General features: G+C 35.0%; 1 protein-coding gene across 7 annotated transcripts in view; it reads right to left on the bottom strand.

The window, feature by feature from the left end:
• MARCHF1 (membrane associated ring-CH-type finger 1) overlaps positions 1–17,712 on the bottom strand; it is a 231,764-nt gene that overhangs the window by 75,250 nt on the left and 138,802 nt on the right. The window lies entirely within an intron of this gene.

Below are 17,712 nucleotides of genomic sequence, written 5' to 3'. Positions count from 1 at the left end.
GGTCAGTGTTAAAAGTTAATGTTCAGTGGATATTGAAAGGAATGCAAATGGTGAAATTAATGAAATAAACCATTTTTATGATGGGCTGTTAAATATCCCTTCTTCAGTTTGGGGGAGCATGTCACAGACATATTGATATCTGTATTCTTCTACAGGTATCAGTTGCTTTTGAAGGAGCCATTGACCCAACATGACCATTTTTATGTCCACCTTCTTTAGGTGAAGATACATGTGAAGCTCTTACATTTGAATTTCATTATTGCTTTCTCATTGTTCGACACTGACAAAACAGAAAAACAATTCCACTAGCAGCACAATTTTTTCACTTTTAGGAGCACACTGAATAATATCAACTTCTGTCATACTGCAGCATCCTTTAACACCAAAAATATAATGTATGCCTTATTTTATATCATACTTAGCCTCATACAAAGGTATTATGTCTTCAGCTATGGCAAGTAAACTTAATTAGAATTACAAACACATTCGCATGCTAGTTAATATTTTATACTCTTAAGAGTTTATTTAAAAGTTGTATCTGCTACTCAGTATAACAACAAGTAAATTCATGTAACTGCTGTGTGTCCAAGAGCTGAGTGACGAATAATGGAATTTCAATACTGATTAGGCCCAGGTTGGCTTATCTTACAAGATCTGAGCTCATGGCAGTATGAAAGGATAATTCTCTTTATTAATGTGCTCATTGCTACTGCAAGGAGTGAGATAAATGGAATAGGGAAAAGGAATTTAAAAAAAAAAAAAGATAAAGGTACTTCAGTTAAGTCCAAGTATATTTAGCTTTTCTCACCCCTCAGTTCAAATGTGCATATGTATTTTAGAGACACACTTTCAAAAGATCTTAGTTAAGGAATATTGTTATGGACATGCTTATTTACCCTATCCATTGAAAAACATGCTTTTCTATATCACTAAAATGCATGCCTTTGGTTAGATTTCTCTTCTTAACTCACCAAGTATTAACTAGTATGATTACCATCTCAAACCAAGATGACTACTCAGGTAAGAAAGAGTTGAGTGCACCACCAAAATCAGCTACAAGACTTTAATCACTGAACCTTCTACAGCTGATTTTTATGCATACTGGCTTTGACCAAATCTATTCTAATCTGAATATTAGTTGAGATTTTGCAAATCAAAACAAAAATTTTTCTAATGTGTAGTATTTAAGCTTTAAATACAAATGAGGCTAATTTAAAAATGTATTCATCTTAAAAACACCATATCTGAGAGTTGAAGTACATTGAAAATTTATGCATAGTTGACGAGTTGAAAGATAAAAGAGTATAAAATTGTGCTTAAAATCTTCCCCTCCTCTCTCTCTCCTCCAAGACATGTATACTGTCCATTTCTGAGGCTCTGAAATTTGAAAGACCAAATGCTGCAAAAACTTCATCCTAACTGAAAAGACCTTTAGGTCTAGGGAAGAAAGATGTGCACACCTGAGAATGTATTACATGATGAGAAATGGAAGAGAACAGCAAGGACAATGCAACATATATAGTTTGAATGTGATTTTCAAGTTCAAAATGTACTGAAAGGTTTTAACTTTTACTACTTAAAACAAGAACCTAGAACAAATCTGAAAACTTAAACCTGAACATCGATTTTAATTTTTAAAAAAACTTTTGTTAGCAAAGGAACTCAGCAATTACTGTACTTTTATTAAAAAATAAATTTATTTCTTCCAAGGCAAAGCAAAATTAATTTTTAATTCAGTTTAGTGAGCCTTACACAATACAAAAATACATGTTTCCAAGAAAAAAGCAGTTGCAGGAATGTCAAGAACAGCTTCATGGTTGTGAATGTTTCACCACAGCAATCTCTTGACAGCATAGGTTTTACTGAGGATTATAAAGCAGTTTCAACTACACCGTTTCCATTAATATAACTATCTCAGGCCATCCAAATCCTGAGGCAGTGACTGAAAGGCTATTAGAGAAAACTAATAAGCTTTCTTGAGCTGACGTGTTATTCGCAGACATCCTTCTGAATCTATTTTTTTTTTATTGTCTTAAGGATTACCTAAAGATAAACACCTTGGAATACATTTGGGTTTCACTCTCAGCCTTCTAATGCATGTATTTAAAAAGCCATCATTTCTAAGTCTTGGGTCTTGGACTTCATTTAGTATTAGGGTTGAAGGGGAAAGTAGTGAATGTGTAATTGCACTGGGTTTCAGTTTCACATTGCTGACTCCCTTAAACGCCCCATGGACAGAAAAAAAGTAAGTAAAACGCATTTTCTCGCCTCATTCTTTATCATGGCACAGGAAACTTAATTCTTGTGTCTGATATGGAAATATTTGTCCTTTCCCAAAGTATATATAAATTTTATGTTGTTGAAATAATAATGCTAATCTTGTGAAAAATAATATGAATATTAATGTTATTATTAATAATAGCAAAAATCATCACCATCAGCACCATGTCCTTGAAGCAGCTTCAGATGGCTAGTGGAATAATATAAACACTCAGCTAATAAATGAAGCAGTTACATTTCTTGGTGGCTGCAATCAGTCCAAGGCAATTGAATGGTTTATTAAATGTTTCTCCATAACTAAAACAAAAACTGCAAAACTTTACATTACTCCTTTGTGTCACAAGGATCCTCAGTTTTCTTATCTCATGTTTTTTTATTTATAAAACTTATCTTCTGCCTAGAATCTGTAATCAGACAGAAAAAGCAGAAAAATATATCATGAGGCATGGCATCCGAGATTTCATAGTTTACAGACCTCATTGCAAGGAGATTCAAAGCACTAAACCTGAGACTCTGATAGTGGGTAGAAAGCCCTAGAAACAGTAGTCAGCTTGCCTGAGCAGGAATGCCTACAACACCACTGACAACTCTGTGGTAACACGGATGTTATTTGATAGGTAAGCTGCTGGAGTTATTGCATCAAAGTAGACCTGCAGAGAAAAACAGAAGCTACCAAGCTGTGTTGGAGAACTGTCTTACTACATTTTTTGCAACACTGAATGAAAACAAATACATTTTGCTTATTCTTTTACATAAAGACACTATAGCTTTACGTAAAGCCATCGTGGAGACTATTCCATTTATCTTTGATTCTAAACTGCTTCTAATATAAGAAAGCAGAATTATGCTCAGAAGTGCATTACTTCATCTAATTCAGGTGAATATATTAACTTTTTTAAAGAAGTTCTAACAGATTAAGTTCGAAATTATATTTACTTTTCCTGAGAGCTATGCTGTAAGTCTGCAAGCTTGCCAGAGTGCTTTTAAGCTTATTTCTCTGAAGGAGGCAATCTTTATTAAAGCAAACTACAAACTTGGAATCAGAAAAATTCAAATACTAGATTACTAGTCTCTCAGTTTAGAACAAAAAAGCATACAGGCAAGGTCACATCCATTCCACTTGGCTGCTTCAAATGTGAAAAAAATGACTAGTGAACTTGGTCTGATCCCCTGTGAGCTAACAGAAAACAAAAATCTCATGATATTCTTCCATCTTTATACATACTTCGGAAAGAAAGAGTTTACCTGTACCATGCAATAATCAAATGAAAAACAGAACACAAAGCCTCTAGACAATGGGCCCTAGAAACAAAATTCCTAATAAGGTGATCTCTAGATAAGAAAAAAAATTGAAAAAGAGTCTCTTTGCTTGTAGTGGGTTTTTTATAATTAAAGTACATTCTGGATCCCAAAATACATTTTTAATGCAGGCATTTTGTTAGTCACTTCTGAATGCATGGATACATAGATATGCACAAACATCTCTTCTCATTCTGACTGGCCTCTATGCAGTTAATTGCCTCTCAAAAATAAATACATAGATAACCAAACCATGTCGAATTCTCTCATGTACAAAACTAAATTGCTTTCAATTATTTTTTTTTATCTGCAAGAAACCAATTGTTTTACTAACCACTTTGAATTGAGAATAAATATACAAAACTGCTGCACTAATTGCACATCTCATGCATCTGAGAAGCTGATAAACTGCATTTTCCATGACAGGCATGGACTGACCAAAGCATTAACTCATGCTACTGTAATCCACATTGTTTAAAAATTATCTCTTTGCAAATGGTTCTTCAAATGCTAAAAACTAAGTTGAAAAATATTTTAAAAAACTATTTACACCTAAACTCTATCATACTAATAAATTCTGAAGAAATTGTGGGTGACAGACAGGATTTTTATGCCAGTTTAAATTCAGGGCAGTGTATTCATGACTATATGGAGAAAGAGCCATGGATCAATATCTCCTGCAGCCCCACACAACTTGCAGTCACAGTATTTTCCACACTTCAGTGACAGAAAGGACACTGTGGAGCAGCAATGTGATGCTGCAGTGGTTTAAGAATGCAGTGATCCACCTTGTTTCCTCTTTCTAAAAAACCTACCAATAACATCTGAACAAGGGATAGAAGACAATAATGGAAGTACAGCTATTTATGCCGCAAAAGTGGATTTTTTTAAGTAATGCTGAGTATCTTTCACATCTGAACTCACTAAGAAAATTCACATAAAAAGATTTATTTTTTTTTTTTTTTACGAACAGACCATACTTTCAAGATGGTACTGGAGTTTATGTATGGACATGGATTACATGAAAGCTTTTTGTACATGTCATACAAAAAGCTTTTAGGTCACTTGCAGCATTAAAGCCAGATTTTACTGTTACACCTCACAGAATTCTTTGTCTTTCAATCACTTCTTTGGAGCCATGGGAAAAAGGTTTTCCAAAAAACATATTTATATTAATCATGTTATACTGTATATTCTCTGCGTCTATGTTGAGAAAGAAAATAGGATCAACAGCAAGAAAAATTAAAGTTCCAGTGATTAAAGTACTGAAATCAGAAGCAAGATGACTATTTGTGAATCCTGTCAATGATGGTGTATGTAAAACTCCTTTTTTTTTGTTTCCTTAGAACAAACCTTTAAAAACATCAGATTAATGATGGATGTCTCTAATTTTTTTTTACATTGTATATAAAACATGCTTGCATGCTAAAAGGGTAGGCACCCACAGAATACTACAAACAACACACTTACTTGGAAGTGTCAACACAGTGAATGTTCAGCTAATCAATACTGCCTAATACATAAGCCAAGGGGAACTGTGAATACGGTGTGATAAAGCATTTGGAAAAACATAAAATTTCTTTTGGAGAACAAGTGATTTCATAGTTGTACAAGATACTTCTCAATGTGAAGTTGACCATCTGTATTTACATAGAATTAATTTTTTTCCTATTTTTCCTCTGTTATCTTCCTCATTTTTTTTCACTCTCCTTTACAGAAGAACGACAAAAAAAGTTCATCCTAAATCACTCTCTCATAGTTCCAAAAAACTGCAGTGTAAGACCTTGACTTCAGTAACCACAGATAATTTGATGTTATCTAAATTAGATCTCTCACCTAAAATCACACTTTAATAAATCATCAACTCTGAGATGCATCAATTCAGATATTCTAAACATATACTTTCTATTTGTTCCTCTAAAAGTCAGTCCATTTTTATTGAAATCCCAAAACAATGATTTAAAAGCAAATTTTACATTTACACTTTTGGAAAACACCTCTTTTGACTACAGACCAGGATTTTCAGATAGGGAGCATCATTAGACATTTAAAGTACTGGGAGATTAGCACTTCTTTAAAATGACATGACTATCTTGAATTGGCTATCCACAAGATGAGATCCTCAGGATTTTATAATTGTTTTAAATAAAATGGCCCAAACCCACAACAGCAACAAAGCCGAAGGGAAATCATACTTAGTCTGTATAAAATACTCAAACTATTTCATACTACTGTAGGTCAACATGCATTACTACTGATATTTTGATAATTTAGTAATTATCTATGCAGTTATAAAATAATTTAAATTGATTTGTAGAATTGCTAATTTTTCTGCATTTTGTTTTTATCAGCTGTTATTAACATTTCATGAGCAATAATATTTATAGATTACAAAGATTACACTAAGCAATTAGCATATGCTGAAATAATATTACCCAGAGAAAACAAACATCAAACATGATTGAATAAATGCAAGTTTCCATAATATAAAATTAATTCAATTATTTCAGCATCAGGAACTACTGTAGTCTAAATTAGTGTCACTTACCAAGAAGAGCATATGCCTAAATCTGAATAGGTAAAATTATATTTCTTCACTAAAGATGAAGTCTGAGTCTACAGTTTTGATGTAGCACACTCCAGTTTATCAAGAGAGCACCTTGGGAGTCCTCAGAAGCGTGTGTACTGCCGCTGTGGTCCTCATCTACAGTGAGTTTGTCATTAGATGGACCTTCATCAACATGCCTCCTGTTCGATCATCTTGTTACTATAAATTTCACTGCACATGAATTTACTCTGCCTACCTTCAAACTTGCACTAGTCAGAGCCTGTACTCAACAGCTACTCTATGAAATACAAGGAGCAGCTACTTCAGGTTTGGAGATAAGTAGAAAATAAATGGAAAACAAGACCTTCTCTTTGTAATATCTATACATCTATGAAGTAAATTTTTGTTTACTTTTCATTTTTTTCCTGCACATCAAAAAAATTTTGTTTCTCCAAAACAACAGAAAATAGAAAATGTCACAGGGAAAAAAATCATTTTTTTCCTCCACCAGTATGAAAGAGAACTAGTGTTTAACTTTTGGATATAAAAGTGCTAAAAGTATTTGGTGCCTCTCCTCTTAATGTAAGGTGGGCCAAACCTAAGATCTTTTACAATAGCTTATAAAAACCCAATACCTCAGTTATATAAATTGCAACCTACGTGTTTAAGAAGTAAATAGGGTCAATTCAGATTGAAAAAGAGAAAAAATTGAAATATGAGACAGAGAAATAGCAAACGGATGCTTTACCAAAAAAAATAGATCTTCACAAAGGATGAAATACAAACTACAGACTTCTATTTAAACAATGCTTAATTATTAAACAAATTATAGTCAACTGATCTGGTACAGAAGTTGTACCATTCATGCCATTGATTTTTTCAAAAGCATTAGCAGGGCAAGAAAATCTAGGGTGTATTTCCTTTAGAAATAGGAAAGAACCCTACATGCACAAAAAATCAGAGGCAGAAAAAAGCTAATCCAAATATCATGGCCAAATGATTCCATTCCACTTTTCAAGGATCACAGATGTGGGATTCCTGTAACCCTAAGCACAAAATCACACAGCAGCCTAGGACATGTTATTGGCAAAAGTATGCTCTTCACCTTCAGTCTAAATTTCCCCTTAACCTCATTCTATTATTCCCATCTCACACTTTATGAAAGGTCAAGGGGAAGGGAATATAAGATTAACCCCAGATGTAATTAGCCTAACCAGGTCACATGCAGCTTTCTTTCTCAGTCAACAGAGTCAACAGAAGTCATATGGTCAGTATCCATACATGGTTATCTTTGACCACATAGCCATTTTAATTAAATTGACAGAACTGGCATTTCCAAGACCAAGATTTGAACTAACACTTCTGAGATTGCAGCAGAGTACCTAGTTCAAGCTGTTATCTCCTGTGGAATAAACACTAAACTGCAACCTATCTGTTGATTCATTCTGAGAAAGAAATTAGGTCTTCTGCCATATTTTCCCCTCCTCCCTTGTATTAATTATCTAGAGTTTTTTAATCCTTCCACTATCAGCCAGGATAGGTCTAACACCTTTTTCTCTACAGGATTTAAGCACCTTGCAATTTTAAGAGAGATTTCATCCTGAGTGTTCATTAGTTCACACTAATGAGGCTGAAATAATATAGTAGAAATGGCTTTCACAAACTTACATAGAAGTTACATAAAACGCAAATCAGTGCTTTAACCTACATGATGATTCTTTTTCTGCTTCAGTTCACCACTCCAGCACTTTCTGTTGCTGTTCTTTGTTTAAAGTAGACACCACAATTCCAGTTGCAATGGCAAGTATTCAGTGACACTGCCAACTGGAAAACAGAGAGACAACATTAGATTTCAGAATCGTCCCACCGAGTATTTTTGGAAGAATCTAGCAAAAGGTTATTTTTTTATTTGAAAGTCTGATTTCTCCCCAGACCTTCTCCTACCTCAGTCTTCCATCAAAATCTCATAAAAAGGGAAACTCATACATGCCGCAGATTGCAAGAGGTCCTACTTAACCTTTCATGCTACAGCATGTCTCTATTAGATAAGAGAAAGAACAACAGAGAACTGCAATGACTACTCAAGCTGTCTCTGCCCAGGCTAGGTGCTCACAAGACACCCCTGATATGTGCAGACTCATTCTGCTGCAGGAAAATCAGCCCACAGCTTGGTTGGAAGATGGAGCTGAATGTGGGCTGAAATGGCTCCACAATACGTTGACGTAGCATTGCCCTGGAAGAACAGCCAGCTGCAGAGCTGTGGTGCACTGTGCAGCCTCCTGCGACACAAAACCAACGCCAAAGCCTTTTTAGTGTTGGGGAGACTTTTAGTGAGCATAGAAAAGAAGAAGAATGCAGGAGGAATGCATCTAGGGAGACATATAGCTCCCTGTAGCTTTAATGTTTTCTTCCTCTTCCAGCCCCGTCTGTAGTAAAACTTATGTACTAACATGAATGCATGAAATGCCCTAAGTGGGTGCACGAACAACCCTATTTTCCTCTAAAGTATAAATTTTGGAGTATATTTTGCAGTAATAATTACTTTGCAAATCACCTCACAGTGAGGATGAATCCTGTTGAAGAAACTGCACAAACTTATATGATTAGTACAATTTAAACTAGCAAGGTTGAAATATATATATACACTGCACAAACTTGCATGCACATCCTTCACTCTGAGCATGCAAATGGTATTCCTATAGACTATTCAAACAAATTATGCATACATATTTCTGCTTACAGAACTGAGTTACACAAACTGTAGCAGTCAGCACAGTAAAGATCTTAAACTGTTTTTGGATCTTGTAATTCAAGTATTGGAACAGCAAAATACCATACAAAAATTAGGAATCCTCAGGAATGGGAATAAGTAAACTTGCAATTCAACTTAAACACTTAGTATTACCTTGAGACTTTAAATAAGATGAAGTTGCATTATCATCTTCTACCACTACCTTTTTTCTTTTTATTTCTTTTTCTTTTTTTTTTTTACATGATGGGCTTTCATAGCTTTCCTTGCTTCTATTACTTCAGCAATAAATGAAAGAGCAGAGACATTTCTTTGATGCTTCCTATCTTGGCTTCCCCACCACAGTGAAGGTGTTCAGTTAATGACGAAACTGAAGGCTTCACTGAGCTGGAATGAGAATAACCCATTTCACCTTATAAAAAACTTAGGTTAATTACTTGCCCCTGTATGATTTTCTTATTTTCTAGAACTCACTTTCCAGACAGAAACTAAATGGTGATCTGTCAATCCCCTCTTTGTTTCAGTATCTATAACCCAGTATCATATAACCAGGAGTTTTACACACTTCAAACTAAATCTAAGATTTTATGAATGTATCAAAAATTGCTAGAAAAATAAATTATTGAACTTTTAGTCAAAACTTATGTGAACAAGTCTAATGCATTCAGACACAGTTCTCCTCTCCAAAACTAAAAAAAAAAAATAAATAAATTTAATTCTACACTGAAATGACACTTTTTCCTAAGTGAAACAGACTAATTAGACAGTTTCAACTATACAAAAGAGAAACAAATTATGAATAATTTATATGAAATAGATTTGAACCAGTCTTGTGAACACATGTTGCTATGAGAAACAAGATGCATGAAATATTCTGAGGAAAGAATAAAGGATTGAATACAACCTATTAAAACAGTTACACAGATATTTAACAAACATTTTATGCTGATGTCTTCGTATAACAGTAATTTTATCTACAGAAAATTTCTTTCAAATTTCACTGATTGTAAATGCAGACACCTAATACCTAGAAAACATAAATATAATTTTAGTTATAAAGCTAAATGAAACATTACCATATAATATGATCAACAAAAACAATAACAACAACAATAATAATAGTAATGATAACAATAATAAAAACTTATTGTCTTAATGATGCCAGCATTCAGGTAAGCTTTATTTTTTTTCCCCAATATTTATTCTTGTGTCTACAAATGCAAAGTAATATTAAGTAATTTTCTGTGTGGCCTCCATTTTTGGTCAGAAAAGTGAAATGAAAAGTGAGAACTGTCATTTTAAGCCTGTGATGGGGGAAGCCTAACTGAAATCACTGCTCAAATAAGTAAAAACTTGACCACCTCTGCCTTGCTCTTAAATAATTAAATGACACTGATATGCACTGGGGAAGAAACTGAGCACTGGGGGACACTTACCCAAAAACTTTTGGCCTACATCTAACCTGCTCTGATTGTTTCTTTATGCATAGAAAAGAAACACAAATGAACTCTTAACAACTTTACATTCCTGGTGAGAACATAGAAGGGGATGGTAACAAGGTTACAACTGCTAATTGGCTTTAAATATAAGGAAAATCAATAAGATTGGCCTGGGGTGGCATGGCTTCTGAGGCCACTGACAGCTTAGGCTGATCCTGTAAATTGGAAAGCAATAAATAGTTAAAACAATTGCCCTGTGGGGCAGCATGCAGCATTGCGCAGAAGGATGTGGAACATCTACATTCCAAGGAACAGTTTCCATAACTTTAACATAAACAGACATTAAGGGACATTGTATAGTTCATTATACTGGGTGAATAATTCTGCACCTTTTGAAATTACATTTCTCTGTATAATCTCTCCCGCAGTTTTATTCACAGATATGCATTGTTTGGCTACTATTAAAGTTACTACTAGATTTCTAATAGCAATGTCTATAGAGAATTTTGTAGGAATAGTATTGTGGATTTCCTAGCCAGTTCTGCAACCTTATTAATAAAATCTACTTCATAGGTATACAAATAAGAAAATAATTCAGATGAAACCAACTCCACATTCTTAGACAATTACTCTTTTCTTACATCTAGTTTTTGAGTAGTAAATTACACAATTTTCTTATAACAAATTAAAATACAGATTTTAAACATTCTCTCACTCCCTGTCAGATTAACAGTTCACTGTTAAGGGAAACTTAGATGGACTGTATTTCACAGAATTTTCACCAAGGCATTACATTACCTTGAGGTAAATCAGGCAGCCAAAGACTTCAAACTCAGATCAGGAGATCTTTCTTGTTCTGAAATTAAATTTGGGGGTTTATATAAAGATTGTAGATTTAAGGAATGATTTGGGTTGGGTGGGACCTTTAAAGATCATCTAGTGATGCATCATTCCTACACTATTCAGAACTTTCACATAGTTAGCATAACTTACAATTAGATGTCAGCTTCTCAGTTTATCATCACTGGAGGAAAACCTGCACTGGTTTTGGCTGGAATAGAGTTAAATTTCATCATAGTAGCTCGGCCTATAGTTTGGATTTTTGCTGGAAACAGTGTTGATAACACAGGGAAATTTCAGTTATTGCTAAGCAAGGCTTACATCAAGGCCTTTTCTGCTCCTCACCCCCCCTCACCTGCGAGGAAGCTGGTGGGAGGGAACACAGCCAGGACAGCGGAACCCCACTGACCAAAGGGATAAATCCTACCCTATGGTGTCATGATTAGTAGATGAAGCTGAATGAAGAAGGAGGAAAAAGCAGAAATATTCAGACTGGTGTTTGTCTTTCCAAGGAACCATTATGCATGACGGAGCTTGGCTTTACTGGAAGTGGCTGAACACCTGCCTGGTCATGGGAAGCAGTGAATAAATTCCTCATTTTCCTTGCATATGTGGCTTTTGCCTTGCCTGTCTTTATCTTAACCCATGATTTTTATCACTTTTTTGCTCTGCTTCTCTTCCCCATCCCACTGAGGGTGAGTGAGAAAGAGGCTGTGGGGAGGCTGAGCTGCCTGCCAGGGTTAAACAGCAAAAGAAAAAAACACTTTTCATTGTTTAGTTATATTTTGGAATGACCTCTGACTACTGTTAGCTTGCTCAGTCAACATCTATAGATCAGATGTGGCAACCTGGGATCTGCCTATGTCAAGCAGATAATTCACAAACATATTTTACTTTCTCTTGGAGAAGCAGATGATACCATTTACTTGCACATAAAAAAAATCTTTCCTTAAAGTTAATTTAGGTGCTTGATCATTTGCCATGACTTCTAAATTTCATTTGCATATACAAACACAAATTATCTAGTTACTCACCTGACTTTACTTCCACATATATTCACCCATAATTCTACTGGGGAACATAACAGGGAAAAATGGTATGTGCTAATAACTACAATTTAGCACTAAGTATGTGCTCATGTGCCATTAGCTTCATGTGTATTGAATCAAGGACCAGCCCATGCCCTATGAAGATGAGGCTGTACATAACATTTAAGAACACAAATTAAAATAATGTTCCATTTCTGAATTAGGACCCAGGGAAACATTAGACACTGTGCAAAGACAGGCAGACACAGAGCTGCTTCAAATCAAATTGCTTAATCAATGTTAATACATATTTATGTATTCCTATCAAAATCATTTGAACTAACCATATATACATATCCTTACAGAATCACACTATAAATGGATACTGTCAGCACAGAGACAAGTGATTCATGAAGAAATAATTTTTAATTGCGTACTTTCAATTATATCCATTATCCTTTCAGAAGACAAAAACCTGCAAATACTATTCCATAAAATTATGGGCTTTCAAGATCTAGATTCTTTTCATGTAAGGAAAAAACCATTACTATTCTTCCCCCAACTGCAAAATATCAGAGAAAGGGAAAGATCAAAAAGGTATGAATTTGCATATAAGAATAGAAAAAGTGTACACATTAATCTGAAACTTTTAGATTTCTCTGAATGAGTATCTTCTTCAGAAGACACATGTATAAATGGATAGAGCCTACATGAAATATATGATAAAACATATGATAAAATAATGAAAAAATATGAATTAGCAGGAAAAATAACTGGTTTCTTAAAAAAGAAAGTTAACTAAGAAAAGGTCTTTTTGCTAATATAAAAAATGGTGAATGGAGAAGACTACATGAGCAATAATAATTTTAATTGATACAGTCTTCCTATATTGATCAAAACTTAATGTAGTTTAGAGGTTTGGTCTCAAAGCTAAAGTAGCAGCTACAAAAAAGTATCAGTAAAGTGATTCTAAATCTATGTAGTATGATGAATGTGTTACTGGATAGGAAATAATTTGTGTCACAATTGTTAAGAACAGAAAGCTTGATCTGGAACTCTGTGCACAGCCGACCACTCCTGTTCAAACTGGAGCAGAAGTAGGCAAGACCTTTTAAGATCCTCATGGGAACATGGAAACTATTCTGAAAGGGGAAAGTAAAGTTGAAAAGTTATATTAAAGATCTCTCAAAACAACTCTTACGATGAATATTACGATGAACCTTCAAAGTTTAGAAAAATGTATGCAGAAACAGATAATAAACTTAGCTTGAAAAAGAGGTGATTTCTAGCTATCAGAGAAGCAAAGTTAATTCCAGATTTATGTCACATTACACCAAGATAGTGGACTGTATGTAATTGTTTAAAGTATTAAAAAAGGCTTACTCACTATGAATTTAAAATTAACAATACAAATGCCCAAATCCAATAAATTGTAATATTAAACAACATTTTTTGAGAACTTATGCCTCATGTTATGACAGAATGACTCAAGGTTTTTAAGGTATACTGAGAACCAAGAAGCTAGAGTTCCACCTAAAACTGAACAAAAAGGCTTTACTCTTAAAATAAAGTATACTAAGGTGATAAAGTACTTATATAATAGTATAATTAAGTTGAAAATAATAATGGAAAAATGTTTCCAATAATACTTGGTTGAGTTTTGCTAAAATAATTCAAATTTATTTGATTTGGATGAAGATAGAACATCTTAACATCAAATAAAAGAAATGGTGCAACTGATTTGATCAAACTCTTTAAATATCTCAGTAAGCCACAAGATTCCTTTTTTCTTCCACTAAGACAGAAAATTTTTTTTCTATAAACTGGACTGGGAAGCCTGCCATGTGAGGAAAGGCTGAAAGAACTGGGTTTGTTCAGCCTTGAGAAAGGCAAGCTTAAGGGAGATCTTATCATTATGTTCCAGTATTTCAAGGGTAGCTATAAAGAGGCTATAAAGACTCCCTTTTTACGAGGAGTTGCAAGGAAAAGGCAAGATGTAATGCATACAAGTTACTCTTGGGGCCACACAGATTAGATACAAGTGGAAAATGCTTTGTAATGAGAACAACGAGCCTTTGAAACAATCTCTGGACACTTTAAAGATTTGTCTGGCAGGGTGCTGGGCCATCTTGTCTAGATGGTGATTATGCCAGGAAAGGACCAGATGATCCTTAAGATTCCTTCCAACCTATTCTATGATTTTATGAGAAATTAATGAGACTTCCTTGTAATTTTCTTTGCATTTACCTTTGGAAAAGTGGGATTGTGAAATAGTCACTTCGGGGATTATTTTTAAATGGAAAATCTTTTTAAAAGCCTTATCTGAATCAGGTGCACATAGGAGCTGTGAGAAATGAAAGGTTAATTCAGAAAGAAGGGACTTGAACAGTTCCTCAGAAGTGGATTTGTACCCTTAGAACAAATAATTTGTTATATTTTTTACTTTCTGCTGTTTCATTATATTTCCATTTCCAGTGCTAAAGTCTGTATCTTCACTCAAAACCTAACAGAAAATTTTTAAATACTGAAAGGCAAAGACCACTAATCAAAATCAAAATTGATTTGAAACAAGATTTCAGATTAAAAATATTCACAAGTAAAATAAGGACTTTCAGTCAACAGCCTGCAAGTTGGAAAGACATTGCCAGCAAAAGCTTATACTGAATATCATTTACTTCAGAAGTGAGGGAAAGAAAAAGTAATGGTTAAGGGAGTAGGAAGCAAAGAAAATGAAAAGGAAAGCTTGGCAGGCTTCAAGAGATATTATTCTTTTATTTCCCTTTGAGAAGATTATTATTCTATAGCCAATCATGACATTAAATGACACAGAATATCTTGCTCAGCTGTTTATATCTCTGGCTTTCTTACACACTTCATCAGCTAAGCAGCACTCTCTACAGCTTCACGCAAACTTACTTTTGAACAAGTTTTAGTATTAATAAGGTTAAAAGATACTAACCTTATGGATTCAACAATTCTGAACTATATTGCCAGTTCATCATTTCTAAATCCCATCTGATACATTGAAATGCTTATCTCGGGAATATGAAACCAAATTAAATGTTGACTAGCAGTCAAGCAGAAATCAAAATATGCAAATTTCTACATATCTCGATTCCTTAATGATACTTTATATTACTAGTAATACCTAAATAGTAAAAGTAATTAAATGTGAAACTAAAATTGTAATAGTAATTAAATGTGGGTATAATGTAAATGAAATTTCCTTTTTCATAGAATTATTGCTTTTTAATTTCACATGATGACAGAATATGCCGAGTTGGAAGGTATCCACAAGGATCATCAAGTCCAACTCTTAACCCTGCACAGGACCATCCATAAGTCACACCATGTGCCTGAGAGCATTGTCTAAGCACTTCTTGAAGTCTGTCAGGCTTGATGCTGGGACCACTTCTCTGGGGAGCCTGTCCCAGTACCCAACCACCCTCTGGGTAAAGAATCTCTTTCCCAACACGCAACCTGAACCTCCACTGGCATAACTCAAGGTCATTTCCTTGGGTCCTGTCATTGGTCACCACAGAGAAGAGATCAGTGCCTGCCTTCTTCTTCCCCTCACGAAGAGGGCTCTTCATACAGCTTCTCCTCAAGGCCCTTCACCATCTTTGTTGCCCTTCTTTGGACACTCTCTAATGGCTTAATATCTTTCTTATATTGTGATGCCCCAAACTGCACACAATATTCAAGGTGAGGCTGCCCCAGTGCAGAGCAGACCGGGACAATCCCCTCCCTCAACCCGTTGGTGATGCTTTGCCTGATGCCCCCCCGGACACGGTTGGCCCTCCTGGCTGCCAGGGCACAATGGCTCATATTCAACTTGCCATCAACCAGGACCCACAGGTCCCATTCTGTAGCACCGCTCTCTAACATCTCATTTTCCAGTCTGTAGGTACATCCACAGTTGCCCCATCCCAAGTGCAGAATTTAGCACTTCCTCTTGTTGAAGTTCATATGGTTGGTGATTTCTCAGTCTTCTAATTTGTTGAGGTCTCTCTGCAGCGCCTCCCTGCCTTCAAGGCAGCCAACAGCTCCCAGTTTTGTGTCATCTGCAAACTATCCCTTCCAGTCCTGTGTCATTTATGAAGATGTTGAAGAGCAGTAGTCCCCAAACTGGAGCCCTGTGGGACCCCACTAGTGACAGGTCACCACTCTGATGTTCCCCCATTCACTATTACCCTCTGTGCTAAACCCATGAGACAATTTCTCACCCACCACAAGATGTATAGTTTGTCCAGAAGGATCCTGTGAGAAACAGAATTGAAAGTTTTGCTGAAATCCAAAAAGATTACACCAATTGGCTTCCCTTGATCAGCTGGGTAGGTTACCTTGCCATAAAAGGGAATCAGGTTGGATAAGCAGGACTTTTCCCTCATGAAGGCCCTGCTTGCTGTGACCAATGACTGTGTTGTCTTTCAGGTGAACCTTTATTTCTCTTAAAGTATTCTAGATGAAAGCAAGCTAAACTAACAATCTAGGATATAAAATAAACTATAAAATTTTCCACTTCTAATGCTGCCTTTTTGTGTTCTCTTCTGTGGCAGAAACTCATATTCTATATAATTCACCATTGAACATAATAATTTTGCCACATTAAGTGGGTTTTTTCACCAAAACTTCAACAGATTTCAAGCAGACCACTGTCTCTTTATTTATAACTCTTTGGAATACCACATTTCATCAGTAGTTAGGAATAATTATTCACCTTTCAGCTTAGATGTCATCCTGGACATGATTCAACAACTGGGGGGTAGTACTTCCTGATCACTCATGCTTCTTAAGATAAAACAAAATAGTGCTTATTTTACACTTATTAATCAAATTAGAGGAGGTATATTTAACTGAATATGTTTCAAATAATCAGTCTTGCTGTAGTATGAAAAAAGTCAGTTGAATTAAAACAAGTAGACAAGTAGACAATTTTTTCTATTAGATGCAGGGCAGTTTGAAGCCTTTACATACAAGTATCAGGTCTTACTCACCTCGGGAGGTCTACTGATGCAAGTGGTTTTATTTCAATGAGCAAAAACTGCAGGGTTAAAATTCTTATCAATGAGTAACTTCATTGAATTTCATATGATTCACATTAACTCCACTATATAAACTGTCGACTTTACATTGCCTGAACATCTACTATCACTAGCTTTGCATGCTATCTCAACCATCTCTTGCAACACTACGTTTAAGATATGAAAACAGTTTTAAAATCCAGCTGTCTAACACAAATTTAGACATGCTGTACTTCGTTCCTGTTACAGGCAGATAGATACTGTCCATCTGTATTCATCAGGGACCAAATGCCATTGCACTGATCAAAATCACAAAGAATGTAAGTAATCCATATTAGGTCATTTCCTGCTTAAAGACTTTACCATTCACAAAACATCAATATTGATTTATAGACAGCATGCAAGTCAGAATGGACCATGCATAACAAAAAAGGTGGGAAAAAAAGCAAATGGAAAGAGTAAATACCTACAGTATCAAAGGGTTTCACACACTGAGGCAATGCAA

This window comes from Myiozetetes cayanensis, unplaced genomic scaffold (assembly GCF_022539395.1).
Source record: "Myiozetetes cayanensis isolate MyiCay16 unplaced genomic scaffold, myiCay2020 scf7, whole genome shotgun sequence".
Lineage (NCBI taxonomy): Eukaryota > Metazoa > Chordata > Aves > Passeriformes > Tyrannidae > Myiozetetes > Myiozetetes cayanensis.
The sequence above is the reverse complement of the archived record's forward strand: the minus strand, read 5'-3'. Positions and strand labels throughout refer to the sequence as shown.